Below are 12,410 nucleotides of genomic sequence, written 5' to 3' on the forward strand. Positions count from 1 at the left end.
AAATAAAATCTTCTATGAACTCGCCATACACCTAACGGAATACCTTGGGGTGTCTTCTTTCTAAAATGGGGTCACTTGTGGGGTTCCTATACTGCCCTGGCATTTTAGGGGCCCTAAACCGTGAGGAGTAGTCTAGAAAACAAATGCCTCAAAATGACCTGTGAATAGGACGTTGGGCCCCTTAGCGCACCTAGGCTGCAAAAAAGTGTCACACATGTGGTACCATCGTACTCAGGAAAAGTAGTATAATGTGTTTTAGGGTGTATTTTTACACATCCCCATGCTGAGTGGGAGAAATATCTCTGTAAATGGACAATTGTGTGTAAAAAAAATCAAACAATTGTCATTTACAGAGATATTGCTCCCACCCAGCATGGGTATGTGTAAAAATTGACCCCAAAACACATTATACTACTTCTCCTGAGTACGGCGGTACCACATGTGTGGCACTTTTTTATACCCTAAGTACGCTAAGGGGCCCAAAGTCCAATGAGTACCTTTAGGATTTCACAGGTCATTTTGCGACATTTGGTTTCAAGACTACTCCTCATGGTTTAGGGCCCCTAAAATGCCAGGGCAGTATAGGAACCCCACAAATGACCCCATTCTAGAAAGAAGACACCCAAAGGTATTCCGTTAGGAGTATGGTGAGTTCATAGAAGATTTTATTTTTTGTCACAAGTTAGCGGAAAATGACACTTTGTGAAAAAAAAACAGTTAAAATCAATTTCCGCTAACTTGTGACAAGAAATAAAATCTTCTATGAACTCACCATACTCCTAACAGAATACCTTGGGGTGTCTTCTTTCTAAAATGGGGTCATTAGTGGGGTTCCTATACTACCCTGGCATTTTAGGGGCCCTAAACCGTGAGGAGTAGTCTTGAAACAAAAATGACCTGTGAAATCCTATGTACTCATTGGACTTTGGGCCCCTTAGCGCAGTTAGGGTGCAAAAAAGTGCCACACATGTGGTATCGCCGTACTCAGGAGAAGTAGTATAATGTGTTTTGGGTGTATTTTTACACATACCCATGCTGAGTGGGAGAAATATCTCTGTAAATGGACAATTGTGTGTAAAAAAAATCAAACAATTGTCATTTACAGAGATATTTTTCCCACCCAGCATGGGTATGTGTAAAAATAAACCCCAAAACACATTATACTACTTCTCCTGAGTACGGAAATACCACATGTGTGGCACTTTTTTGCAGCCTAACTGCGCTAAGGGGCCCAAAGTCCAATGAGCACCTTTAGGCTTTACAGGGGTGCTTACAATTTAGCACCCGCCAAAATGTCAGGACAGTAAACACACCCCACAAATGACCCCATTTTGGAAAGTAGACACTTCAAGGTATTCAGAGAGGGGCATGGTGAGTCCGTGGCAGATTTCATTTTTTTTTGTCGCAAGTTAGAAGAAATGGAAACTTTTTTTTTTGTCACAAAGTGTCATTTTCCGCTTACTTGTGACAAAAAAATAATATCTTCTATGAACTCACTATGCCTCTCAGTGAATACTTTGGGATGTCTCCAAAATGGGGTCATTTGGAGGGTATTTATACTATCCTGGAATTCTAGCCCCTCATAAAACATGTCAGGTGGTCAGAAAAGTCAGAGATGCTGGAAAATGGGAAAATTCACTTTTTGCACCATAGTTTGTAAACGCTATAACTTTTACCCAAACCAATAAATATAGGCTGAATGGGTTTTTTTTTTAATCAAAAACATGTTTGTCCACATTTTTCGTGCTGCATGTATACAGAAATTTTACTTTATTTGAAAAATGTCAGCACAGAAAGTTAAAATTTTTTTTTGACAAAATTCATGTCTTTTTTGATAAATATAATAAAAAGTAAAAATTGCAGCAGCAATCAAATAGCACCAAAAGAAAGCTTTATTAGTGACAAGAAAAGGAGCCAAAATTCATTTAGGTGGTAGGTTGTATGAGCGAGCAATAAACCGTGAAAGCTGCAGTGGTCTAAATGGAAAAAAAGTGCCTGGTCCTTAAAGAGAATCTGTATTGTTAAAATCGCTCAAAAGTAAACATACCAGTGCGTTAGGGGACATCTCCTATTACCCTCTGTCACAATTTCGCCGCTCCTCGCCGCATTAAAACTGGTTAAAAACAGTTTTTAAAAGTTTGTTTGTAAACAAACAAAATGGCCACCAAAACAGGAAGTAGGTTGATGTACAGTATGTCCACACATAGAAAATACATCCATACACAAGCAGGCTGTATACACAATTCCTTTTGAATCTCAAGAGATCATTTGTGTGTTTCTTTCCCCCATGCACTGAAGTTTCAGGCTGCTCTTTTCTTCCTGCAAACAGCTTTGCCCTTGTTTGTAATTCCTCAGTATGTGAAAGCCCAGCCAGCTCAGAGGACCATTTATCCAGCTTGTAAAAGATAAGAGACAGAAGAGAGAAGCTGCTCTAATCCTAAATAACACACAGGCAGTGTGCATAAAGGGGAGTTCATAGCAGAACCACAACACTGAAGAACTTGGCAGCCTTCCAGACACAGGCCGACAAGTCTGACAGGGGAAAGATACATTGATTTATTACAGAGACTGTGTTAGTAGAAAGTGCTGCAGTTAGCCAGAACACATTAGAATAGCTTTTGGAACTTGTAGGATGATAAAAAACAGGATGCAACTTTTGTTACGGAGTCTCTTTAAGGGGGGTAAAGCCCACGGTCCTCAAGTGGTTAAAGATGCCAGAGGAACTATAGGAACAACATATGTCTGGTATGACCTGATTGTGTGGTCAAACTTTCTGGTGAGTCAGTTTAGCAATGAGTGCGGTGAGGCGATAGTGAAGTTTCCTCTGTGCTTAGGCATAAATTAGAGACTTTATTCAGTGCCAGAAATAAATGTATTCAATGTAGAGTGATTATCATTGGGACCAAAGCAGGTCATTTCGGGCCGCTCCTCCTTGCGCTGCGCCAGACCTGGACGCTGCCGTACTCATAATGTTATTATGTCTATGGCCATACAGCAGAGTAAAGGTGCGTACACACATGCGACTATAGTCGTTTTTAACGATCGTTCCCCGATCTTTACCAACGACGATCGTTACAAAAAAACGAACCACCGACTATTAAGGCAAACGACAAACGAGCAAAATCACTACAAAAGAAAGTTCTGTCTCGGCGGATTTTAATCAACGATGATCGTTTGCAAAAGTAGTACATCGTTGGAAACGGTCGTTCGTACTAGGCTTGACATGCGCATTTCACTATTTCTCTGTGAAACTTCTCATTTTTATGTGCAGGCGCAATAGTTGCTTTACGTGATGTAACGTTCGTTCTAACGATCAGATCATTACACACCTTTTAAAACTAACTTTACTTAGGTCGTTCTTTCATCAATTAAAAGTTCGTTCGTCGTTCTCAACGAACGATCGTTGTCGCATGTGTGTACGTAGCATTAGTCAGGTGATAAACCCCAAATTACTTCTAATGAATTAAATCTGCCAGTATTTGAGTGCATTGGGACAGAAGGATGTTGCTATATATAGACATGGGAGGGATGCCCTCAGAAAGTTGGCTTGTTTGGGCAATGAATATAATTGGAGGCCTCCTGCAATATTTCCTCGTTATAAGTTTTCCTCAATGGGAAAATATTAATATGTGTTATTTACTGCTGCCTTTAGGCTACATTTCCACTGTAGTTTGAATTTTTTGTGTCCAAAAACTCATATGTTATTGTTCTGATTGGCGAAAAATCGCATGTAAATTTGTGCATGTTTTTATTCAAATTTTCGTTATGTGAAAATGTGCATTACATTTAACATACTCTATCTTGTAACAGCTTTGTCATGACTGCTGACAATTTCCTGTAACCATGCATTTAATGCGAATTTTCATGCAGCAAACGTGGAAATTTGCATTGCTATCCGATGCCACTGCAAAACATTATATGCGAATCATGGCCAATACACATAAACTATTCGAAAAAATGAAGCAGGACCTCAGATTTTTTTTGCATGCGAATGCTAACGAAAATTCGCATTAAATAGAAATGACTCGATTCACTACCATTTGTTGCTAAACTAATGCACATTTTCTGTACGAAAAATCTTATACAAAATTCACAATTGGAAACCTAGCCTCAAAGGGTATAGTTCGTTTAAGACTGCAGAGGATTCTGGAAGAGAGGGTGGAGTGAGCAGAGGCTTCTGAGAGCTGTGAGGTGTAGAGATGCGAAGTTCGGATCTTTTCAATGATCCGGATGATTCGAATCGAATCATTGAAAAGATCCGGATCTTTGATCCGAATCTCGGATCATTTTACTACGTGAGCATTCGGGGGTGAAATGACTAGCAGGACAGGAGAAGGGGAGGGGGGTGGACACACAGAGAAGGGGAGAAGATGGACAGAGGGCAGGGAGTGGACAGAGAAGGGAGGAGGGACGAGCAAAGAGCATAAATGTTTGTTTGCACACAATACCCACATGCTGCAATCATATGCTTTACATATATTTCACCTATATGTTCATCTGTATACTTTCAATGCAAACGTCGCACAGTGAAAGAAAGCATTCCCCAAAGCATTCCCAGAAGTGAAGTGCAGCTGTTTAGAGCAGTGCAGGAGGATCATATTGCCCTGCAATCACAGTGCCTGCAAAGTTACTGAGCTGTGCTGAGCTGAACCAAAAGCTTCCAATTTGATCACTGTGCACAACTACGGAACAGCCAGCCTATAGTAAGCAGCACATTATAGCCAGTATGTGTGCTCTACACATATCTGGCAGTGGCACCGATGTCCCCTCTCTCTCATCTACCTGTCCCAGGCTCCCCTCCAACAGAGCGATCCATCTCTGCTCTGCTTCCAGGACCCCGCTGCCCGCTGAGAGGGGGCGTGTCGCTCCTGGCCCCGCCCCTTTTGCGACCCGAATCACTCATTTTGATGATTCGGATGATTCGACTCACAAAAGAGATTCGGATCAAAGATCCGAATCGTTCATGATCTGGACAACACTAGTGAGGTGGCTGGAGTATCTTCAGCCTCTGAGAGAGTTCTGGAGTTACCTGGAACTGATTTTCTGGCCTAAATTCATCAGATTGGTTCACATTTACACATCTGGATTGCTGAGTGTGCAGGAGAGATCCTGTGTCACAGATTTCTGCATACTGAACTGCTACTGACCCTGGTGGAAGAGTACAGCTGCCAGATCAGAATTATGAGAACCTGTGAGGTTGGTGGACTCTGGATTGTACAAACTGTGTGGATTTCAGGAAGACCATTCCAGCTGGATTACAAAGATTGTGATTCTCAATCTCTCTTCTCAGAACTGCTGGGCTGTGAGTTCTGCACCTGCTGAGGAACGTTATTGGAGATTGGCCCCTGCACTTCCTGGTAGGTATCTTTTCAGTGATAGAAAGTCATTAACTGGTTCTTGTTCCACGGTTTTTACACCTTAAAGCCTCTTTCACAGTAGGACGTTGCGTTTTGATGCAACGTTAAAGTCGCAACGCAAATTAGAAGCGCAATGCCCCCAAAAAGTCGCAACGCAACTTAATGCCCCGTTATTGTCGCATACAGGAGTAAAGCATACAGGCAATGAAAAGTATGCTTCCAAGTCATTACTGAGCATGTGCAAACAGTCCAACGCAGCTAATTACGTGTATAACGCACAGCATGCAGCACTTTCTAATAATGCTACACGTTACACACAAACGCAACATGTGCACTGTGAATGTCGCACAGACAGTATTGCTGTGCGACTTTTTGGGGGCATTGCGTTGTAATTTGCATTGCGACTTTAACGTCGCATCAAACCGCAACGTCCTACTGTGAAAGAGGCCTAAAGTTCCTGACCTTTTTGACACTTTAGCTGTGTCGTTTTGATACAGCAGTAACTTTTTAATTATCTATGCCATCTTAGTAATACATATCTTGTTTTTTTCAGTACAATCTAGACTTTCCATGGGTAATATTTTTCTCCCAAAACTATTTTGTTTTATAGTCCATTTAGGGGGGAAAAATTAGGCGTAAATGCAGAAAACATTTTTTCACTTTTCACCCTTCCTAATCTTCACATCACCCATCCCACAGTTATAAAACATTTATAAATAAATTATTTGGCCCTTCCCAATTAAAATGATACCCCATATGCCACATTTTACTTCTAGCTGAGCATGTGGTGGACCGTTATCCCCAATCTGCGCGTCTGTGGCAATCGAATGCGTTTGCTGGGGTGACAGTTCAGGGAGCATAGAGCTGTACAGATGCATCACTAGGCAATGGCAGAGCGTTACATCTGTAGAGCATTGGGGCCTGAAACTTTCGCCCTAGCGATTGCATCCGCATGCTACTGGTGGCAGTCATTACACGTTTATAAATAGGCATAGGTATTGCAGGGGTTAATAATGGGTTAATAGGCCAAGTTTGGGTTAAAAAGTAATGGGGAAATAAAAATGTTTTTATTTTATTGGGACTGTCACTTTCATTTTTTTTTTTATACAACTTTTTTTTTTTTCTTCTAACTTTATTGAATGATTGTTATTAGCTAACAGCAACAATCATTCACCACTTTACCATTCACGCGGCGAGTGTGCGCGGTCACATGCACACGCGGCGGCGGCAGACAGCGGGCAGTAATGCAGGACATAGATTCTACGTCCTAGAACACACAGGGGAGCTAATTAGGTCGTAGAATCTACGTCCTGAAACTTTGATCAGTTAGGCTACATACACACTTGAGATAAAAGTCTTTGGAAAAGGCAAGATCACAGACCAATTTTACCCCATTCCATGTAGTATGAGAGCCATACTCTACACAGTCTATTCTATTGAGCTGAGCACAAAGATGCTGTACACATGCAACAGATCAGTATCTGTAAAAGATCCGTTCCTGCAAAAGATCCGTTCCTGCAAAATGCATTCATAGTCTATGATATCTGCAGATCCTCATACACACCTTGTTTAACAAACATTAATCTGCATATCTGACAATCATCTGCAGATCTGAAGATCCATCCTGGTGGATCTGATCTGCAGATGAATGTCTGTTAAACAAGGTGTGTATGAGGATCTGCAGATATCATAGACTATGCATGCATTTTGCAGGAATTGATCTTTTGCAGATACTGATCTGTTGCATGTGTACAGCATCTTTGTGTACAGCATCTTGCAAAGATTTTTATCTGATGAGGAGTTCAGCTCAATAGAATAGACTGTGTAGAGCAGAGGTGCCCACACTTTTTCGGCTTGTGAGCTACTTTTAAAAATTGGCAAGTCAAAGTGATCTACCTATGTACAATTTTAGGAGCACACTTGTATATACTGAATGGAAAATGTAGTGGGATCGGGATCTACCTAATGGGCACTCCTGGTGTAGAGTATGGCTCTCATACTACATGGAATGGGGTAAAATTGGTCTATGATCTTGCCTTTTCCAATTACTTTTCTCAAGTGTGTATGCAGCCTTAACCTGGCTGAGAGGTTTGGGAGTCATAACACTCCTCTTGCTACAAACTGTGGACAATGTATGTCAGGACTTTTCTACTCTAGCCTGCCTTTCAGAACGGTAGCCTGTTTAACCTGTCCCCTCTCAACTCACTGGCATCTGCGCTTTTGTTGCTGAGTGCATTAGGGGGCAACTTGCTTGGGAGTAACTTTCCTCCCAAGGTGCCCAACTCTGCACATAACCTTCTTTAAAGAGACTCTGTACTGAAAAAAAAAAAACTCCTCTGGTGTGTATACTTACCTTTGTAGGGGAAGGCCTCAGGGTCCCAATGAGGCTTCCCCCTCCTCTGTAGCTTGGGGGATTCCAGTGCTGGCAAAGGACTCGCGCCTGCGCAGTAGAGTGGATGCAGGTACGGTTATTTGTGCCTTACCCGGACAAAGAGCCACTAGTGCGCTTGCACAGGATCGTGGTAGGTAAATATTCACCTCGCTGCTGTTTGGGGGGAGGGGAGAGGGACCTGTGTCAGCGCTGGCTTGCCTGGACACAGGAGGATGGGGGAAGCCTCGTTAGGATCCAGGGGCATTCCCATCCCGAGGTAAGTATCTCCCATAGAGGTTTTTTTCAGTACAGATTTTCTTTAAAGTGTACCTTAGTTGGGACTTATATATAAAATATACATAGCTGGGGGGCTTCCTCCAGTCCCCTCCAAGCTTATTGCTCTGACGCCGTACTCCTCCTCCTCGTTTGCCCACAACTGGCCCCAGTAAGTCGTTTAGTTAGGGCCAGTTAGAGCAGACGCAGTCCAGCCGAGCGTACTCCTGTCACCGGAAGCGGTCTGCACCTACCCAGTAGTACTGCGCAAGACGCTTCCAGCGACGGGAGCAAGACAGAGGAGTGCGTGCGGCTGGGCTGCGCATTCCCATTTTCTTTAGTGTTTCTATGTACTGTGCCTCCTGAGCCAGTGTAGTGTACAGCTATGTAAAGTAACACTGGAGATGTGCAGGAGGTTACTACGTTGGACATACATATTTTATGCACTCTGTATGTGTGAAGCATATTTCTTTCACTTTTATAAGTGTTTGATTAGTGCTCTGTGATACATTCCATTCCAGTCTGCGGGGAATAAATACTGTATATTGCACTGTTACTGGTGTCTGCATGACTTTGGGAGGCAGGGTGCCACTGGAGACAGTAACCACAAAGGGCCCATACACACTAGAAGCGCTTTTTAAAAACTAGCTTCCATTCACTTTCATTAAAACCGTGGTAAAAATCGACATGATTTTGCAATGGCGTGCGCAAAAATCTTGCAGATTCTTACTGCGGTTTTAATGAAAGTGAATGGAAGCGATTTTTAAAAAGCACTAATCAATCACAAACGCTCAAAACAGTGCTTCTAGTGTGAATGGGCCCTAAGAGGCCCCATTATATTCACTAGTGATCAACTCTGCCTTGCTACACATGTGGTGTATGTTTACTTCAGTCAGAATGAGATTTGGCGCAAGGTATAACCGATAATAAAAATATAGGTAAAGTAATTTCTCCTCCCTCTTGACTTTTAACACAAATCTCCCTATCCATTCCAAGCACTAACATCTTGTACTCGGTTCCGCTCCCTGCACTGCCCTGTTGCTATCTGACTTCAGGTGCATTGTAGCCCAACTCACTACTGATCCCTGCGCAGCCCTGCCACTATCTGAGTTCAGGTGCATTGTAGCCCAACTTGCTACCGATCCCTGCGCAGCCCTGCCACTATCTGAGTTCAGGTGCATTGTAGCCCAACTTGCTACCGATCCCTGCGCAGCCCTGCCACTATCTGAGTTCAGGTGCATTGTAGCCCAACTTGCTACCGATCCCTGCGCAGCCCTGCCACTATCTGAGTTCAGGTGCATTGTAGCCCAACTTGCTACTGATCCCTGCGCAGCCCTGCCACTATCTGACTTCAGGTGCATTGTAGCCCAACTCGCTACTGATCCCTGCCCAGCCCTGCCGCTATCTGAGTTCAGATGCATTGTAGCCCAAATCGCTACCGATCCCTGCGCAGCCCTGCCACTATCTGACTTCAGGTGAATTTGTAGCCCAACTCACTACCGATCCCTGCGCAGCCCTGCCACTATCTGAGTTTAGGTGCATTGTAGCCCAACTCGCTACTGATCCCTGCCCAGCCCTGCCGCTATCTGAGTTCAGATGCATTGTAGCCCAAATCGCTACCGATCCCTGCGCAGCCCTGCCACTATCTGACTTCAGGTGCATTGTAGCCCAACTCGCTACCGATCCCTGCGCAGCCCTGCCACTATTTGAGCTCAAGTACATTGTAGCCTAACTCCGTACTAATCCCTGCACCACCCTGCCCCTATCTGAGTTCAGCTACATTGTAGCCTATCTCAGTACCGATCCCTGGTAACAGTAAATTCGGGCGCCTGAGGCAAGTGGACAAATCGGGCGCCGCCATTCACTCCCATAATAAATATCGTTTAATGGGCGCCTGACAGGAAAAAAGGGCGCCGGAGAAAAATAACGTTTTATAAGCGGCGCCCGGAGACTTTTACTGTTTTATAACTGCTTCTCATGATTACACATTATTTTATGATTTATAATTTTTTAAACATTACTTTTTAAACGAAAAACAGTACAATCTTTTTTAAAACATTATTTTTAAACGAAAAACAGCACAATATTTTTTTCATACATTATTAATGCTTATCACAGGGGGGTCTTAGGTTTAGGCACCACCAGGGGGGTCTTAGGTTTAGGAACCACCAGGGGGGTCTTAGGTTTAGGCACCACCAGGGGGGTCTTAGGTTTAGGCACCACCAGGGGAGTCTTAGGTTTAGGCACCATTAGGGGAGTCTTAGGTTTAGGCACCACCAGGGGGGTCTTAGGTTTAGGCACCAACACGGGGGTCTAGGGGTTAGGGGTAGGTACAGGGAGGGTTACTTACTATTTTTTTTAAACGTTATTATACGTTTCACTTTTTAAACGGAAGATTAACGTTTTCACAATTGCCAATTTCATGCACATTATTTAATGATTTATAACTTTATAAAACATTATTTTTAAACGAAATATAGTACATTATATTTTTAAACGTTATCCATGTTTATCGTTTAAAACTCCGCGCCCTTTTTTCCCAGCGCCCCTTTTTAACGTACGCCCGATCCCTGCCCTGTTCCTGCCACTGTCTGAGTTTAGCTATATTGTAGCCCAACTCACCACTGATCCCTGCACCATCCGTGCCTTGCCAAACATAATACAGTCAGCTGCACTGCATGTGCTGCAAACTCGTCACTGTCATGAATGAGTATGCATGCTTGGGGGCCCAGTAGTTCAGTGATTCCATTCTCCTCACAGTTCAGTACTTACCAGGAGAGGTTTACTGAAGGTATTAGCTCACAAGCACTCCTCAAGGCCTGTCTGCTTCCCTCAGCACTCACTACAATTGGAGCAAAAGCCGGAAAATATTTCTAAATTGCTGAATGTAAGATTCATTAACCTCCTTAGCGGTAACCCCGAGCTACACTTAGCCGCTGGGAGGTCCATGCAAAAATGCAGCGGACGATTTCACTCACCTCTCGGGCGATCCAGACGCTGGCTGCTATTCCTCTTCCTGTCCACAGAGGCTCTGCATTCCTCTGGTGAGGTCGCCGACTTTTGTCATGACGAAAGATGGCAATCTCATTTTAGGGTTACAGCACCACCCGGAGGACGGAGGGAGAACTGCAGCGCTGGATCCCAGGGAGGTGCATAAGTGCAGGGGCTGCTCCATGAAAAAATTGTACCACTTTTAGACCCTAAAATCAGGATGGAATAATACCGCCAGGGAGGTTAAACACTATTAGGCTAGTAACACAATTAGCAGAAACACTAGCGTTGTGGAAAGCGGTTTTGCCCCCAATGGTAGTCAATGGGCCGCATCACAAAATGCATGGTAATGCAATGTAATGCATTTTATATGCGTTTTTCATGTATTTGAACATATACTGTATATTTTTTAAATAGTTTTCTGATGTATTTCCGCTTCCTGTTGTCTTCCTAGTGATTTGCATAAAACGCAATAGAAAAACCCATGGAAAACGCATATGCGTTTTGTATATGCAAACCGCAAACGCGTAAAAATGGATGCAAAACATCAGAAAAATGCATATGCAGAAAAAAACGCAAAAGTATGAAAAACGCACAAAAAACCGCACATAAAAGAAAACGCGACCTTTCACGTTGTGATGAGCGTAATGTCCTAATTACGATTACATGAAATTTTGTGTAATTTTGCTCAATTTGCAAAATTACGATTATGGTCGTAATCAAAAATTCATAGTTTCGTGAATTTCCGCAAAATGTGGAATTTCGTAATTACGATCATTTTCATAATGAAAATTAATCAGAATTTTGTGTTTAATGCTGAAATTCAGCTGTGCTCGAAATTCTGCTCCAGTCCAGAGCCTCCTGATACATTTAAAGTGACAACACGTGCAGGGACCTTTGCGCTATCAGATATTGCAAGGCCCAAAACCAAGTGTCTCAGCATGCATGACCGCTACATGCACTTTGGTAAAGAGCACCTGACTTAGAAGTGGCTGTAGGTAGGGCCTCCTAATAAATTTAAAGCGACAGCATGTGCAGGGACCTTTGCATTATCAGATATTGCAAGGCTCAAAGTGTCTCAGCATGCATGACCACTAATAGGGATGCTCGCTGGATTTCCGCGATTCCGTCCGGAATTGGGCCGATTCCGCCGGTCGGAACGAAATTGCTATAGCTCTAAAACGGAATTCCGTGGAAATGTTTTTATTTTTTTTCCTCAGCTATCTATTTTCCTTCTCCCTTCCTCCCTTCCTCCCGGAGGGAGGAGGGTCTCATCTTCCAGGGAATTGTAGTATTTCAAAAGCCAGCTTACATACCGTGGCTGGGAATTAAACCCAGGTCTTAGTGTGTGGTAGGTAACTGACTTAACCACTATACCACCAACACTACATGCTGAAGCCAGCCTAGCATGTACCATT

The sequence above is a fragment of the Hyperolius riggenbachi genome, chromosome 2, assembly GCF_040937935.1.
Source record: "Hyperolius riggenbachi isolate aHypRig1 chromosome 2, aHypRig1.pri, whole genome shotgun sequence".
Lineage (NCBI taxonomy): Eukaryota > Metazoa > Chordata > Amphibia > Anura > Hyperoliidae > Hyperolius > Hyperolius riggenbachi.